Source organism: Sciurus carolinensis, chromosome 10 (assembly GCF_902686445.1).
Source record: "Sciurus carolinensis chromosome 10, mSciCar1.2, whole genome shotgun sequence".
Lineage (NCBI taxonomy): Eukaryota > Metazoa > Chordata > Mammalia > Rodentia > Sciuridae > Sciurus > Sciurus carolinensis.
This window is the reverse complement of record NC_062222.1, coordinates 4,369,933-4,388,394: the sequence shown is the minus strand read 5'-3', so window position 1 is coordinate 4,388,394 and position 18,462 is coordinate 4,369,933. Positions and strand designations below refer to the sequence as shown.

At 42.8% G+C, this 18,462-nt stretch overlaps 1 pseudogene; it reads left to right on the top strand.

Annotated features, from left to right (window-relative positions):
- The window catches only part of LOC124994831 (glucose-6-phosphate isomerase-like), a 93,114-nt pseudogene extending 75,256 nt beyond the window's left edge, over nucleotides 1-17,858 (top strand).
- The last annotated feature ends 604 nt before the right edge of the window (nucleotides 17,859-18,462 follow it).

The window sequence follows — 18,462 nt, the reverse complement described above, 5'->3', positions numbered from 1 at the left end:
CCCGAGCCATGAGATTTCTTAAGTATTATGAAAGTGTACGTGAACCTAGTGCTTCAAATGTTCAAATCAGGCATCTCCCCTGAGGCTGCCTTTGCGAAGCACCGAATCCAATCACAGAATGAGATTTGGGATTTGGTCCAAGGGGACACCAAAGTTAGGAAAAATCAAGGTAGAGTGTTAGCTAACAAATTACTAACCATCATATCCTGGATAGGCCGAGAATGAGACTCACCATTGTGACAACCCCACAAATGATAGATCAAGTGGTAGCGAGGAGTCAGAAGGTGGCAAGTTGTTTTATTCTTTGCAACAACCATAAAGGAAATGGCAGCAGCAGAGTTTGATCTACTTATTGAAAGAGGTGAAGCCTCAATCTTCACAAAGAACCCATGACAATCATGGTTCATAGCATACTGCAGTTTTTCCAGAAGAATTCCTTTCTTGAATTAATTTAAAATCTTCTGCATTGTATTGATTTCGTGTGAAAATAACTTATCTAACATTAATGTGCTATTTAGCAAACACTTATGCATCACTAAATTATTTCTCATGCCGAGTCATTTACAAGCAAGAACTCTTTGATCCTGAAGGCAATTTCATCTCCACTCAGTGGAGATTATTCACTAGGTATGGATGTAGCTTAATGGTTTTTGTTGTGCCAAATTTATTTCCGTATCTGAGAAGTGAATCCAAAAGCCCCAAATGGATATTTTGAGGGGAAGTCAAGCTGGAACGAAGTAGAGGATATTTTCAAAAGTTGCTGATTTAGTGCTTAAATAAACCTTACTTTTGTGCCTAGGTAGCACATAATGAGCTAATGCTGGCAATCATGAAACAATTAACAGATGTTGAGAAGGCAGAATGGATATAAAATCTTAGTTTAAAAGATAGAATTCTAAGATTATTTCCTTCTAAAACCCAAAGTCTCAACTAGGGGTTGAACACTCATACTTATGTATGTACACTCATCTCCAATTTATTAGCTAAGTTCGACAGAAGTTTTGTATTATGAATGCTTCCTGACTATACACAATATACCATGTAATAAAAGCTGTTCCGCACAAAGTGACTTCTTAAGCACACAGTAGACCCACAGTGAACATTCATACTGGATGGATCATTCTGTATTCCATTGGCTCTTTAAATAAGCCAGTTTACATCATGTTCTAGTATGGTTCTTTTTCTGAGAGAAAGCAGAATCTTTCAATATGGAAATGGGAAATGATGGTTACAATGATTTGTGCTTTGACCAACGGACCCTTTTCCAGTCCTGTAAATAAAGCTAAGATCCTGCCTCATCCTGGTGTTTACTACCCTGCTTTATAAGGGAAGCAGTTCAGAACTTGGATAGGGCAGTCTCCCTCCCTCAGCAGGTCACCTGGTGGGAAAGGCCCCTGGAGACCTCTAAAGTTAACACACTCCCATCGGTGGCTCAGCTGGCATACTTAGAGCATGGTCAGAGTTAGTTGAGGTTATAGGTCTTTGGTGTCAGACTGAAAAGATTTGAGAGTCCGGGTTTGAATTCCAAATTCCCAAGTGCCCAGTTCATATAGTACTCAATTTCTTAGTATTTCTACAATCATGCCTTAAGAACACATTTTACAGAAAACACTAGGGATTTAACAAAGCCTGGATTTCTTTTGATTAAACCTCAGGAAACCTTGGATCTGCCGGTGTCATAAGCTTTTGCGTTTATACATTGGGACAAGGCCCTGTTTAATGTATGTAAGTTAGCCATTTAAATGCTATCAGAGTACGGAGTTAGGTTCTGTGGTCCTGCCCACCATATTTCTGCTAAGCTTCTCTCTCCACCTAGAATCAACACTGTACTTCGACCACATGCATAAGGTGAGCTCTACCCTTATGCCAAATGTTCCGTTACCATGAGATCCAATCCAGCTTCCTAACTCTCCACAGGTGGATGCATCCCTTCTTTGCACTTGGTTTCAATTACTCAAGGTACATGACTTGGAGCAGTCATTTAGCTGCCTCTAGATCACAAATGCCAGTGTTGATATTACCTGAAGTTTGTAATCTAATACATAGTAGAGTGTCCACTGTGCAGTATGTTTTCTATATAGAACTTACTTGAAGTTGAACTTTAATAATAAAGCCATCTCTGGGCTGCAGTTGTGGCTCAGTGGTAGAATACTTGCTTGGCATGTGTGAGGCCCAGGTTTGATCCTCAGCACACCATATAAACAAGAGATTCATTGACAATAAAATCTACCTTGAGATTGATTTTTATCTAGTAGGGTTTCTTTGATGCTAAGTCACAGACTTGCAAGTCCTTTGCATACAGATTACTACAGTAGGAATCAATTGAGCAATTTTCTATAACCCACAATTGAGGGCATTTGAATCCTCTGAAGGAAAATGGTAATGTTAAATAGCTTATTGACTTATTTTCAACATCTATTACCAAGACAGTATTTTTAATTCAGCATGTAGCTGAAGTAGTCTGACTCAGATGATTTATTTTCTCACAATAGAGGTGCTCACCCTTGATCCCTTGCTATTTAAAAATGTCATCCTCCTGGTCTGCCCAAGACTTATGCATATGAGGCAAATCCAGCCACACATATGTGGCCCTTCATTAAGGCAAAGTGAAAGTAGCTGCTCTACAGTTAACCACTGAAGCAGTGGAGGAGGAAACTTTCAAGGTTCAGCTGTCAGATGTTAAGGGTCAAGAATATTCCAAAATGGCATTAATAAGTGCCATCTCTAACTTTTTTACCCATCTTACAGCTTGGAATCTGATGCTTTAGAAGGTTTACCAGATTAAGACTACTTTTAAAGTATTAGAAAACACAGAGGAGACAGTAGGTACTGAGGTGGTCATTCACCTCAGATTTAACATCTTTCCCTGTCACAATTTGCAAAACCATCGTATTTAGTTATCTAGTAGAGAACAGTTCATTGTGCACAAGCGACAACATTTGTGTTTACTTTCTAGTGTCATTTTAAAATTTAGTAGTTCAATGTCTAGCCGCCAGAGGAAGAGTTGTAAGATTGACAGTATTTTATCTAATCCTAATTATTCTAGTTTGTTAAAATTCTTTAGTATCCCACCATTACAATATTATAGATTATAACCCAGTCTGTTTAATCGAAGTATTCTAACTATATCCTAGTAGATAAGCTAATAGATTCTAGCAGTAATCCCAGGGGAATTTGAAATTAATGGTTCCATTGTGCAGAAAGTAAAGATCTTGATTAAAAGAAATCTTCTGAGATGCATATGGAAAGACACTGCTCCATTTTGGTTTCATGCAGGGAAAAAAGGAAACTAGTACAACTTATGGTTGAAACCAGAGTCTTAAAAATTTTATTGAGTATTGTCCCTGGTTCTAGATTTGAAAGTTAGAAGTGCCAAGAAGACTTCCACTCTTTTCCCAGAGTCAGTGAATTTCAATCATGGACCAGAACCACAGAACTATGTGATCAAGATTACCTACAATTTGGGCTGGGGTTGGAGCTCAGTAGTAGAGTGCTTGCCTGGCATGTGTGAGGCACTGGGTTCGATCCCCAGCACCACATAAAAAGATGAAAAGGTGTCCTTCTACAACTAAATATTTAAAAAGTAAAAGATTGCTCACGATTTTTAACTTGCTAGTTTTTGTTACTGTTGAAAATTGCCTTGTTAAAAAGAGGATTAAGGGCACTTTTGCAAGAGAAATGGATACCCTTTTGGTGGTAAGAATACAGAGGGAGCAGAGGGGCAAAAATACAATCTGAGGCTGCCAAGGAAAGAAAAAAGGAACAAGTCTCAGCCTTTGGAGTGGCCTTGGCGTGCATAACAAAATTGTCACTAACCAGCAAGACGGTGCCCTATGGGTCTTAGGACACCACTACTGGTTTATATCCAATTGGGCCAATATTTTATCATAAACCATTCATTTGTTCTGGACATAGATTAATGACCTCCAACTTTAAGACAGGATATAATAATGCACAGACATGATCTCCTTCCCACTCATGGTTCATCATTTGCACTAGGACTGGACAATTTTAAGATGTGGATAAAATGTGGAAAGAACTTTGGTAAAGGGTAACTAAACCAAAAATTTGGGTTAGGTGAAGGATGATGCCAAGAGTAGTCAGATCTAAACTAGAACCTTGAAGATTTGGGGGAAGAGAAAATCCAGAGGCACTGGAGAGGAGGGGGATGGCTCATTCTAGAGGCTAAAAGAAGCTCAACACTATGGAAATCCAGAAAGGTCGTCGTGCCTCATTAGCAGGTGTGGCTTCACCCTGGGAGAACAGGACAGCATGGTCTTAGTCTGTTCTGTGCTATTGAACAACAGATCAGGTGGCTTATGGTTATCAGTGACTCATTAGCTCATAGTTCTGGTGCTGGCAGCTGGAAAGGGCCTTCCTGCTGCATCGATGTGATGCGTGACAGAGGCATCTCATGGGCGAGAGAAAGGAACCAATCTAGTTACAGCCAGCCCATTCCAGTGACGCCAGCATCCTACTTCCAAGGGCACCATGCGTGGCCTACAAAGCCCCTCATCAACACCACCACCTGGAGACTGGGCTTCCAATATGTGAACTTTGGAGCACATACCCAAAGCAGAACAGTCATGAACATTTTTCTTCCCCCAGAAGGGGAAAAAAAACACTGTCAGGAAAATGTGTGTTAATTAAATGTTGCTATAAGAATTATCAGGATGAAATTTTTCTTAAGAGTAGCATTTATCTCACTGTTCAGTGGCTCAGAAGTCCAGGCCTAGCCTATCTGGGTCCTCTGCCTAGGATCTCAAGTCCAGGTGCATGCTAGGACTGTTCTCAGAGGCCTATCTGGGGAATCATGACCTTACAGACTTCCCTTCCCTTAGCAAAATTGGTTTTCTGTGTCTGTAGGATACGTGGTAGCTTGCTCTTCCCAGGCCAGCAGGGGAAGAGTCCGAGAACAGGCTCAATGTAACCATTGCAGGAGTGCAATGTCACATCACTGGTGAAGCGACTGCCATCCCACCCTCTCCCTCAGCTGCATGGGATTGTGCATGTGTGAGCACCAGGAGCAAACGCCACAGGCTACCCTAAATGCTGCCCCCAGAGGGAAAAAAATCACAGGGAGGAAATAGCAGCCAGAGGGAGGTAAGACATAGCTTCAGTACTAACTTACATGAAGATGGGACTTGGAAGAAGCTTGCCAGATTCCAGAAAATTCTAGCAGGTAGAATGGATAGAGCACAGTAACCAAATTTGGGGATCAAACATGAAAAATTTCAGGTCAATCAAGGAAATTGGGCAACATTGATCAGCAAGATCTGACCTTCAGGCCCAACAGAGATTAAAGGTCTTTGAGTTCAATTTAAGTGCTCCAAATTTTAAACACTAAGTTTGAGACAACAGGGCTTTCGGGAAGTAAATAGGATAGGCAGTTGGACATAGGGAAGTCATGGGTGCAGGAAATAGTTTCAAACAAGTAGCTGCACACACTAAGACCGGCAGTGACCATCTCCAGTGGAGGGAGAGCCAATGACCACCTGGGTCTTAGACACCAATGCAACAAAGCAAGGACCAGTAGACTCTGCTGAACAGGTGCCACTTAGGTGACTGTATAACTGGAAAACCAACAGGAACTTTGGAGTTGCCTACTGGTATCCAGAGAGGGCGACAGGAAAGGTCCAGAAATGGGCAAGGTCTGACGCATCGGGAACTCCTGAGGAGGGAGGCGGGGCCCCCTGCTGGGCGGCTGTTCCTCTTTTACTTCAAAACCTTTGACAGAACACCGTTTAGAGTGTGAGTCTTGTCTGGGCCGTTCTCCGTGTAGGAATGGTAGAAAGGCCTCGTCTTCCGTAGGTCAAGAGTAATTGGTAGAGCCATAAGGATTTGGAGCAGGGACAGAGAAGTCATAAAGACCTGAGCTGTAACTGCTCTCCCCACGCATGCGCCCTTGCAACTGGAGTGTGCTGTGGTCCTGGTCTAAGGGTGGTGGGAGTTGGGAGTTTTCTTTAGGTATTAAGGGAAAGGTGTCTCTGGAAGGCGGAAGACCAAGAAGCCACGTGTGCCCAAGTGCCACACCCTGCACCTCACCCGCAGGAGGACACCACTGATGTACAAGAGCCTATTATCAGGTAAGGGGAAGGCAAGCTTTGAAGTCCATGAACTCGGTAAGCAGCAGTCTGCTCACCACTGGACAGAGGATCCACTTGGCCCTCCTCAGCCACCCCAGACTCTGGTAGCCTCACCAACCCGGCTTCCTTCTGCTCCTTTTGGCAGAGACCACAGACCTAGCAACAAGCCCCGTGTCAGGGGATGCCAGATGAGCACTGGGAGGGGACCAGAGCCCGTCCTGCAAGGCCAGTGGGGAAGCGAGTCCCGGGACTTCTACACGCTCTTTGCTTTCCCCAGAGGCAGCCTTGCACGAACAATCTGCCCTACTCATCCAGGAGTGGCACACAGTAGGAAAGCAAGTTAGAGCTTGTGCTTTTAACCACTTTTGACATTTTTTAGTTTAAACAAAAAACAAAAAAAACAAAAAACACGCACACACACACACACACACACACACAAAAAAAAAAAAAAAAAAAAAAAAAAAAAAAAAACAGTTCAAGGTTTTCTAAAAGCAGCAGCCAACCGGAACAGATACTTCCAAATCTCAGCTTCACCAAGCTTTAGATCAGCTAGGACGGAGGACTGGAGCCAACGTGGTAGTTCCTGCTCTGCCAAATCCCAAGGCCTGTAGGAACCATGAACAAGAAGCCCTGTGGCCCAAGCGTGAGACTGTTAAATCTTATGCCATGTACCCTCAAGTTCACCATTGTGGACAATCTCAAAGACCGTGTTTAAGAATCAGCGACACTGACCTAGTAAGAAGTATAAACAGGTTGCACTTTAAATTAAGGGGAAAGACATGAAAGGATGACTCAGTTTTGTTGTCACACACAAGTATATATAGCAAAACATCACAGCTGAAGATAATGTCCCCTCTCTCCTGCTCCCTACAACGTGTTCCCAATATTTAACAAAACTAGATCGATTTTAGGAGAGAAGGACTATCACGAGTTGAATTACAACCACCCAAACTCCGGACGAAGCCTCCATTACCTCAGGATGCCATTGGAAACACTCCACGAGGCAAGGTGAACGAAGCCCTTCGTGTGGCCCTACTCCAACAGGACCAGTGTCTTTAGGGGAGATTAGGGACAGGCACAAAGGGAAGGCCATGGGAAGACTGCCTACATGCTAAAGGGAGAGGCCTGGAAGAAATTCACCCATCATTTGGCCTCCTGCTCTTCAAAATTGAGGTAGGAGTTAGGCCACCCCTCGGTGGTACCTTCACAGTAGCTCTAGGGCGTGACGACAGAGACCAAGCCCCAACCACGATCCAAACCAGCACCTCCATGGGTCAGTTGTAAGTGTACATCAACCAGCACGCGCTCTGTGCTGTGCTGGCAGGAGGAGCAAGAGGAAGCACCAGGAGTCAGGCTGCCTTGGGTGCAGGGACTCTGGAGCCACAGGGATGCAGGGCTGATCCCCTCACCACCTGCGGGGTGACAGCTCTTCTGAAGAGAGGTCAGCACTGAGGCTGCACTTTTTTGCAATTTCAAGAGCAAGGGGCCCTGCCCGAGGAGGAGGGTGCCAAAGCTCCCCAGGAAACGAGCCATGCCGGAGCCCACGTGGCATGAAGCCCCAGAGTCCCACAGCCACCCAGGGCAGAGACTGCAGCGTGGAGACCAAAGCCAGACTCACGACCAACTGGGGCAGTCAAAGAAAATTCCCCAAGACAACCTGCATGTGTGATAAGCCTGCTAATTGAAATTTAAAAACATCTGAAATCTCATACTCACGAGAGATCAAGGGGAAGATTAACAGAAGATTAGATTCAGGACGTAATTACATGAGATTCTTCTACCTCTTAAAGTACGTATTGTTAGGCTCTTACATTGAGGTAAAATAGGTATACAAAAGGTCAAATTTTTTTTTAAATGTGATATATCTTAATTATATCTAAGATTTTGTTCTTTTCACACTTTCTTGTGACACTAACTCAACACACAATTGTGTTCAATTTTGTTTTATGTATAACCAAAGTATTAAAAAGATTTCAAATCAACTAAACCAGATACCATCTGTGTTAATATCCCTTGCTGCATGATCATTAAATTTGGCAACTAAGGACACATCCGATTATTGGTTCCTACAGGCCTGGAGAGTGGGCAAGGCCTAGCTGGGCCTCAAGACTGCAGGTGTTCGCTTGGCAGTCTCTGGATTCTGAGCCATCCTCAGGTTCTCACATGGGCAGAATTCATCTTCAAAGTGCAGGGCTGAGGCCCTGGGTCCTAGAAGCTGCACCCAGCTCCCTGCCACCCGGGCCTCTCCAGAGGCAGAGCAGGACAGCTCACGTAAAGGTCCACTGGAAGCTTCTCACTCCAGTCTTCCACAATAGTCTTGTATAAAACATAACTGATCAAGGAAGTAAGGTCCCACCACCTTTGCCGTATTTGACCAATTAAAAGCCAACCACAGGTCCAGTCTACACTCGAAGGAAATGGTTCATACATGGTCATGACCCCATTTGTTACAACACGCTCATATGAAAAGTAATCAGAACATAATTCATAAGTCCATTAATTCTGCCATAAAAAAATCCAGAAGCTGTAAGATGCATTTCAAAGACAACCAGGATGATCAAGTTGAAATGGAAGAGACCAGTATGAAGATAACACAATGGCTGAGAAATGAAGAATTAAAGGAAACATGATATAAAGGAATCAAGTGCAGAACAGAACAAATGTACACTAATAAGTCAACACTAGTAACACCAGGATAAAGAGAAAATCTTACAAGTGGCAAGCAAGAGAAATTGCCAGGTGAATAACAGCATCCTACTCACCAGTAACCAAGACACTGGACTGGAATTCCCAGTGAGGAGGGAAGGAGGGAGCGGCAACCCGAAAGTGTGAACGAACCATGCCTCAGCATATTCAATTATGAAAAACAGGGTGAAATCTCTCATCTGGGAAGTATTGGGCAAGTCCTAGTTCTGTGACGTCACCCATCAAGAGCACCATCAAGAGCTGAAAAGCTGTGGTATTTAAAACACCACAGAATATCCACAATTATACAATAAAAATAGCATGATTATGCATAGAACAAAGTTGAGCACAGACATTATGATTTCTGTATTGATTTAGTGCCACAGGAAAGTACAAGAAGAACATACTTTATCCATACTAGTAAAATGCTGGTTCCCTTAATAAACATTCCTCCATTTCCTAATCCTTCTTCCTTCAATTCCTTTTGAACTTACCACCTCTGGTAGGAAGCAAACCTAGGTTAGTTCTCTTCTCAGGACCCGAGTATGAAAGGTAGAACATGGAGCTTCCTCCTCTGAGGCCCAACATACACATTTATTCCTGGACTTCAGTACAAATCCGGTCCTTGGTTCCAGCGATAGAATACACCTTGAAGTCACCATCTGGCCATCCCAAGTCGACTTCCTTTGTATTACCAATGCAAACAGCAAACTGCTTCAGCTTTGTAGCAACTGTTCAACCACAATAGGCTTAATATTTTACCATATTTTTCATAATTGAAAATATTAAGGCATAATTTCAATTTTCTTTCCCTTTGTAAAAGTCAGCTAAAATCTAGTATCTTGTAAATCCTGCATTTGCATTTAGTCCATGCTGCACTATCAGCTTGGCACCTTTCAAGGGAATTCAGGTTCAGGACATCTTACTGTTTAGACACCCAATTAGGACGTAGATTGTGAATCGAATGTTCGAGTCCTTTGTTTCAATTTGGAATTCATTACCCAAATTCATCAGCCTCAGATCCAAATCACTGGTCTACATTAATGTTGGTTTTATCTTATTTCTTCTAGTATAATTAGAAAGTTATTCAAAACACAATTCAAAGTGGCAACAAACGCCCAGTTAATATAAAGTATGATGCACTGAATGACATGTTACTAACCAGCTGCTATGGTGTTGAAACACTGATGGAGAAAGGTTCCTTCAGGTGTTGGCAGTAAGAGCACCTTTTAGATGATGCAGATTTTATATCTATTTCAAACAGGATTAATTCACAATTTTATGAATGTATAGTAAAATGCCAGAATGTATAATCGCAGCAAGGTTTGCACTTGATTGTGGGTCTGGAAGAACAAGATAGTTGTGGCTAAAATGAGAATTTATGACTTTCAGAGAAAATGCACAAAAGGGCCCAGAAATTAAATCTTGAGATCATCCAAGGATCATTTTAGAGGAATGGTCTATAGGTTAGAGATGACCAACTCATTCTGAGAATGTTTACGAAAATCATTTTCTTTTATCTAACATTGTTCATTAAGTTACCCTGCGGACAAAGGGATACAACTAAAGATATTTAGTTCATTGAGTTACTGGCTGCAGAGTTACTCTAGAAATACACAATCAAAACAGACCAAAAGTAAGATAAAGGGAAGTAATATACAGCTGACAGTTGAAGACAGTACAGGACTATTTTCAAAATACAAATGGGTCATTCATTCATTCTAACTGTCCAAAAACTCCCCACTTCAAACATTCTTCAGAAGGCAGTGGGCCAGTGACTGTGGAAAACCTGACAGAAAACACATTCTGCTCAGTTGAAAGGAACCAGTACCGTAGCTGGTGAGCTTTGGAAAAGAAAGCTCAGTGGGTTTTGGTTCTCTCCTTTGCAATGTCCTTTTCTGAATACTAGAATCAACTTAATGCAATTCACCCACCCACCAAGAGAAAATTTCAAAAGGGACCTCAAGTATAGAGATATCCATGGTTTATGTATTTCACATGTAATTACATCTTGGTGAAACTCGATTACAGTGATAAGAGAGGCACTATTTCAGGTAATAAAATTGTAACGTAAGTCTTACACCTCTCCCCAAAAAGTGGTGCGCACTTACAAGAGGCCATTGGGAGGATTCAAGATGCTGAATTCGAGGAAGGCTGCATTTCCAGTTACTCCACAACTTGGAATTCAAGCTGCTCCTCGGCAAGGTTGATGCAAGAGAATTGACCAGAATTCCATCAGACAGTCTCTCCATGGAGGTTTAGGTACATTGAGCAAATAAGCACTGGAGCCAAGCTGTGTGCAGCAGCAGTTGCCTTGGCACAGGTCCACCAGGGAAAGATAGTGGACAAGTTTGGTACAGGAAAGCCCATCAGATCAGAGAAGCAGCCTGGATTTAGCTTGTCTGGAGGCTGCACAGCAAACTGGAATCTTTACAGTGCTGTGTTTCCTCAACTAGCAAGCCGAGACCTGAGGTGGGCACCATCTTGAGACCTGAGTGCAGCTTCCTTTTGCAGGAACCCTGGAGAACTAGCTCACATTGACACACGGTTCTGGCAAGTGTCCCCCAGCCCCAGCAGAAGACACAAGATAGGATTGTTCCCAGGGGGAGTCGAGTCAAAAATGAAGGGGAGTTCAGCCTGCTTTCCTTTAGAGTCTGGCAGCTCAAGTGATGAGCTGAAGAGTCAGGAATCCGAAAAGGCAGGTAAGGGACCAAGCCTGGTGAGGTTGGGCAGCAGAATATGGAGGGTCTGGCTACCAAGCCTGTGAACAGAATTCTTAAGAGGCTCCCAAGACAGACTCCCAGCAGGGATCAGCAATGCTGAGCCCTAGGAATGGGTTGATCTCAACTCTCCAGGTCAGACACCAACCAAGTCCCTCGGGCTTGACAAGGCCCAAGTCCCAGCTGCAGACACTCCCTACTTAGAGCTCTGTAGCACCCCACCCTAGAGGTGCACCCATCTAGAAAAATCTGTCCACAGCATTTACCATGCCACCCCACCTTATGCTTCTGAGAAGGGTGGCAGAGACTTCAGATTGTCCCAGGCCACTCCAACGGGCTGCTTGTGAGCAACACAGAAGAGGAAGGAGTTCACAAGCCCCCATCCTTGCTCATTCTGCACATAGCCAAGAAGAAACAAATGGGCCTAGGCAGGGACCTTCCACCCTCGGTGCCGAGTACCTCAGTGGAGGCAATTCTTTCACTTATTAACATTTTCAATATTGTAATCATTACAATATTTTGATATTTTTGCTGTGCTGACCAGTTCGTGTATATGCATTTACCTATTTCATTTTAGCATTTTTTCTACAGCAGGTACTTTTCCTTGTCTTCTGAGGGTTCAAGTTCTGTTCATTTCTTTTCCACTGCCAGATTGTTTTCACTACCATTTTGTTTTTCTCAACAGCCATGAATTGCTACACCTCTTCTGCATTCTGTTCACATTTCTAACATTCTCAAATTTTTAACAAACTGTATTTTTACCATCTTTTAAGAACGATTTTGTTTCCATGATTTGTGCCTATCATCTTGCAGTTATCAGTATTGCAGATGGCATATTTGACATCTGCCATTTACCTTAATGCTAGATCTAGTTCATCATCTCAGCCGTTGGCAATTACTGATGCCACCATTCCCGTTTCTGAGGTAATTAGTGGTGCAGATGTCATAATAGGCACCAAGTATTTATTTTAATTGGTATATTGTTTGCTTTAGTTACGATTGCTTTCCCCTTTTCTGTGAGGTGCTAAGAACCTGTAAACCTATAGGAACACAAGTTCACAGGGTAGAGACTCTTAAACCCACCCAGTACATGTTACAACTTGCTCTATACGCTGATACTCAAACTTCAGCTATACTTCGTTACTAATAGAAGATGTGAAATTCCAAAACAATGGACAGTCCCGAAGTTGGGATAGGCATGGACCTTGAGGTTCCACTTAAGGACATTCACTCCTACAGCAAAAATACAAAGACTATGGATACAACACCTACAAGAGGTTCTCAATCTAGACTGCTCTAAGACACTTTGGCAAAGAAGACTGCTTGTAAAAGGGTCTGCACATGAGTATAAAGGAAATCCATCCTAACGTATGCATAAAACTCAACAGAATATGAGAAATATGAAAAAATAGTTAGCATGATACTTCATAAAGTTCAAAATTCACCAGAAACACTGACACATTGAAGCAGATGAAATTTAAAAATTGTAATGATCCATGTATTCAAAGAACATAAAAACTGAATTAAGCCAAGACAGATTATGAAGGAGAAATTCAGTAAGGAGATAGGAGATATTGAAAACCAAATCTTGGAAATGAAAGATGATGTTCAGCTGAAAGTCTCCAGCAGATTAGATCATGCTAAAGACAATCTTTGATCTGGAAAACAAAGTGACCAAACTATCATTTGGATAATAGTAAAGAAAATAATTACAGCTAGAACACACAAGGATTCTGGGGCAACATTGAGGTCAAATTCAAGAATTGTTGGAATTGAAGATTGCAAGATGCAGGTTGGTGACTTGGATTACCTCTTCCGGGAAGTACCAGAAATTTTTCCCAACCTTCAGAATGATATGGATACCCAGATGATGAAGCATTCAGAACCCCAGTAGAAAAGATCAAAAAAGAACCTCTAGCTTGGTGCAGGGATGCATGCCTGTAATCCCAGTGACTCAGAAGGATGGCGCAGGAGGATTGCAAGTTCAAAGTCATCCTCAGCAAAAGTGAAGGGCTAAACAACTAAATGAGACCCGTCTCCAAGTACAAAATAAGTCTAGGGATGTGGATCAGTGGTCAAGCACCCTCCCCCCCCCGAATTCAATCCCTGGTGCTCCCCCAAAAAAGAACCTCTCCACAATACATTATAACTAAGATGCCCCACATAGAGAACAATGATAGAATTTAACGTCAAGAGAGAAGCCAATCTCAAAAAACCAAAGGACGAATGATCTCGCTGATAAGTGGATGATGACACATAATGGGGGGTGGGAGGGGTTAGTGTTAGGGTTAGGTTTAGGGTTAGGATTAAGGAGGGTGGCAATAATGGAGGAAGGAAGGACTGTATAGAGGGAAAAGAGGGGTGGGAGGGGTGGGGGGAGGGAAAAAATAACAATGAATCAAACATTACCCTATGTAAATTTATGATTACACAAATGGTATGCCTTTAGTCCATGTACAGAGAAACAACATGTATCCCATTTGTTTACAATAAAAAAAAAAAGAGAGAAGCACCAGGTCACATGTAAAGGCAAGTCAATCAATCACTTAAGATTTCTCAGCACAGACTTTAAAAATCCAGGAGTGCCTGGACTGTGTTTCCAACCCTTAAAATAGCTGCCCACCCAGATGATTGCTGTCCAGCAAAGCTATTCTTCAGACTAGAAGGGAAATAAAAACCTTCAAGGATAAGGAGAAAATAAGATTGATGACTACTAAATCAGTACTATAGAAAATATTTCAAAAAAAAAAATCAAAATTTCCAGAGCTGACAAAATTTCATTTGAGGAATTCTTAAGGAAATTAAATACTAGATATCAAAAATGTTAGAAATGAATAGATCTCTACAGCTAATGAGTCTTGGAGAACGGATTTCTAAAAAGACCCAAATATGTTGAGTGGAACATTTCATTAGGCAAAATAGCCACAAGATTAAAGTGAAAAATGGAAATCAATATACCATGCAAATGGAATCTGAAAACAAGCAGGAGTAGCTATCCTCATATCCAAAGTCAAGTTCAAGCCAAATTTAATCAAGAGAGTCACAGGTCACTTCATACTAATGAAATAATTTTCTTCTGTTCCATTATAATCTTTGGCATGTCAGTTCTTCCAGCTACAAATTCCCCATTTCTATGAACATCCAGATCAAACATGTTGTCATGTATGTAAAACCACTGTAAGACAGTACTTAAGAGTTTGAACTTAAGTATTTCAGTTATGAAATAGGCATGAAATTATAGAAACAATAAACTTTTCCCAGCTTAATCTGATTACTATTGAAGGAAATAATTTTCACATGATAGCTGATATTGATACCTCCAAAGCTGGTGATGCTTGAATTAAAGACTCAGACCTTAGTACAATGTTGAAAGATGAACACTTCTCTTACCACTAGATAAGTCATCCAGAAATTTAGCAAAGGCTCTTTGGACCTGAGAAATATTAAGTCAAATTGACATCTGTAGATTATTTCATCCAAGAGCTGAATACACTTTTGGCTCAGTGGCTCATGAAACATTCTCCAGAATAGAATATTTCAGGCCACAAAGCAACTCTTAGGAAAAAAATAGAATACCTTGCATCTTACTTGATCATAATGGAATGAAAAACCAAACTCTAAAACTATATAAACAGATGGAATACAGTTTTAAATAATGAATTGGTGATAGTAATAATTTAAAAATTCTTAGAATCAAAAGACTAGTGATACAACATACCAAAACCTCTGGATACACTGATGATTTTAAGAGGAAAGTTTATAGCTATACATGCCTACATAAAAGTCAGAAAGACATCAAAATATAATGGTGCATCTCAAAGCTCTTCAAAAAAAAAAAAAAAAAAAAAAAAAAAAAAAAAAAACAGTCATTTCAAAACCAGTAAAGGGATTGAGTTTGCAGCTCAGTGGTAAAGTGCTTGCCTTGTATCTGAGGCACTGGGTTTGATCCTCAGCACCACATAAAAGGTATTTTGTCCATCTGCAACTAAAATTTTAGGAAAGAAAATAAGTGACAATGAAATAAAAATACAAACGGTCAATGAAGAGTTCTTTGAAGAGACTGGATTTATAAGCTCTTAGCCATACTAAAGAAAAATACTCAAGGAAAAGAGTCACCACAGATCAGAAATTTAGATATTAGGGACCATGTTGAAAACATACCCCAAATAAAAAAAAACCTAGAATACATGTTTCTGGACACTCGTGACCTGCCAAAATTAAAAGGACATGCAAAACCTAAGCAGACCAGTAACTAGGAATGAGATTGAAGCAGTGATAAAAAGACTTCCAACAAAGAAAAGCCCAGTACCAGATGGATTTTCTGAATTCTACCAAATCACTGAAGAACAAATGCCGATGGTCCTTGAATTATTCCATGAAACAGAAATGGATGGAACATTCCCCAGTTCATTCTATGAAGCCAGTATTACCCTGGTAACAAAGCCAGATAAGGACTCATCAGGGAAAAAAGCTACTGACCAACAGCCCTGATGAGAGGTTAAGAAATTAGCAGTTTGTACGCAACAGCGTGTTAGGACTGCACATCACCCCCCAGCACACCTTTTTTTTTTTTTTTTTTTTGTTTTGTTTTTTAATCAAAGTGAAGGAAGTATCGTTTAACATACTGCGATCAGGCTCGCTTCCCACCGCCCGCTCCCCTTTCCTCCCTCGCGCACGCTGCGGTCCGGGAACCCTTTCGGGGCCGCCAGGGTGGCTCTCACCCAGGGCCCGCGGTCCCAGAAGCTGCAGCAGCGCTACCGAGATAATAGTTCTGACCTCAACCTTCTCGATGCCAGCAAGGAGTGCTTGGATCCTTTCAGCTCCACTCGGCGCCAATCATGGCCACATTCTGGGGGATTACTCCAAGCACCTGGTGAGGGAGGAAGCGACGCACACGCTGGTGGACCTGGCCAAGCCCAGGCGTGGGGAGGCTGCCCGGGAGAGCACGCTCAACAGCAAGAAGTTCGACAGCACCGAGGGTCGGGCGGTGAGGCCAGCGGCCGGCGGAACCGCTCAAACACGCCCCTTTTGGTGGGCCGCAAGGATGCGATGCCAGAGGTCAACAGTTCTGGAAAAGATGAGATCCTTCTGCCAACGTGTCCGCAGTGGCAACTGGAAGGGGTACACGGGCACGTCCATCACAGATGTCAAGGTCAGATCGGAGGCTCAGACCTGGGTCCTCTTATGGTGAGCGATGCCCTCAAGCCATACTCTGCCGGAGGGCCCGGGGTCTGGTGTGTCTCCAGCATTATGGGACCCATGCTGCCAAAACCCTAGCCAACCTGAACCCCGAGTCCTGTTTACCGTTGCCTCCAAGACCTTTACCACCCAGGAGACCATTACCAAAGCAGAAATGGCAAAGGATTACGCCAGCCAGGGATCCTTCTGCAGTGGCAAAGCACTTTGTTGCCCTGTCTACCAACACCGCCACAGTGAAAGGGTTTAGAATTGACCCTCAAAACATGTTCGAGTTCTGGGATTGGGTAGGAGGACACTACTCACTGTGGTCAGCCATCGGCCTCTCCATTGCCCTGTGTGTGGGTTTTGACCACTTCGAGCAGCTGCTCTCAGGGACTCACTGGATAGACCAGCACTTCCACATGACACCCTTGAAGAATGCCCCTCTCCTGCGAACCTGGTACATCAACTGCTTTGGCTGTGAGACACATGCCATGCTGCCCTATGACCTGCACCATCTTGCTGCCTCCTTTCAACAGGGCGACATGCAGTCCAATGGGAAATACATCACCAAGTCTGGTGTCCGTGTGGACCAGACAGGTCCCATCGTATGAGGAAAGCCAGGACCAATGGCCAGCCTGCATTCTACCAGCTCATCCACCAAGGCACCAAGATGGTACCCTGTGACTTCCTCATCCTGGCCCAGATCCAGCACCCGACACGAAAGTGTCTACATCACAAGATCCCCCTAGCCACGTTCCTAGCCCAGACTGAGGCGCTGATGAAGGGGAAATCAATAGAGGCGGCCTGGAAGGAGCTCCAGGCTGCAGGGAAGAGTGCAGAGGACAGCGAGAAGCTGTTGCCTCACATGGTCTTTGAGGGAAATTGCCCAGCCAACTACTGTGTTCACCAAGCTCACACCATTCATGCTTGGAGCCTTGATCGCCCTGTATGAGCACAGGGGTATCATCTGGGACATCAACAGCTTTTAGCAGTGAGTGGAGCTGGGAGACAGCTGGCTAAGAAAGTTGAGCCTGAGCTTGAGGGTGACACCGAGGTGACTTCTCAGGATTCATCCACCAGCGGAGCACCAGCGCAAGCCAAAACTGAACTCAGCTACAGCCCTCCCCGCCCCCGCCAAAAAAAAAAAACCCACACAAACCTCAAATCAATGTCTATTAATGGGTAAATGAAGAAAATGTATGTGTACACAATTTCATTCTTTATGGCTAAATCTCCATTATGTCATTTTCAGGAAAATGGATGGAACTCGAGAACATTGTTAAGGAAAATAAGCCAAACTTAAGAATTCTATGCTTCAATATGAGAAGATAAAAAGGGGCAAAGCAAGATCTGGGGGGGCGGGGTGTCAGTACAAGAAGGACTGGGTGAGGCAGGAGGGGACAGAAAAGGGAAGTACTGGGAACAATATTGGCCAAATTGTATGTTACACCAGGTGCATGTACAAACATTACAATTATAATGCACCAATAAAAATAGGTGAAAATAGAAAGTCCTAAACATAAAACTCAATCATAGAATTCTAGGAGGGGTTTCAGCTTTCTACGCTATCAGTAGGTCTCAGCGTTAGATCATGTGTCACAGCTCATCTGATGCCCCGAGGAGTCTGCCTGGACACAGGCAAAGTGAAGCTTTATTACCAGCATTTTGTGTCCAAGGCTAATTTGTTGTGCTCCATTTTCTCCATTTTTATGTTGTTTTCAGTGGATAGACACCTGCATCTCATCTGAGTAACTAATGCACGGATTTGCTGGAAGAGAAACGGAATGCAC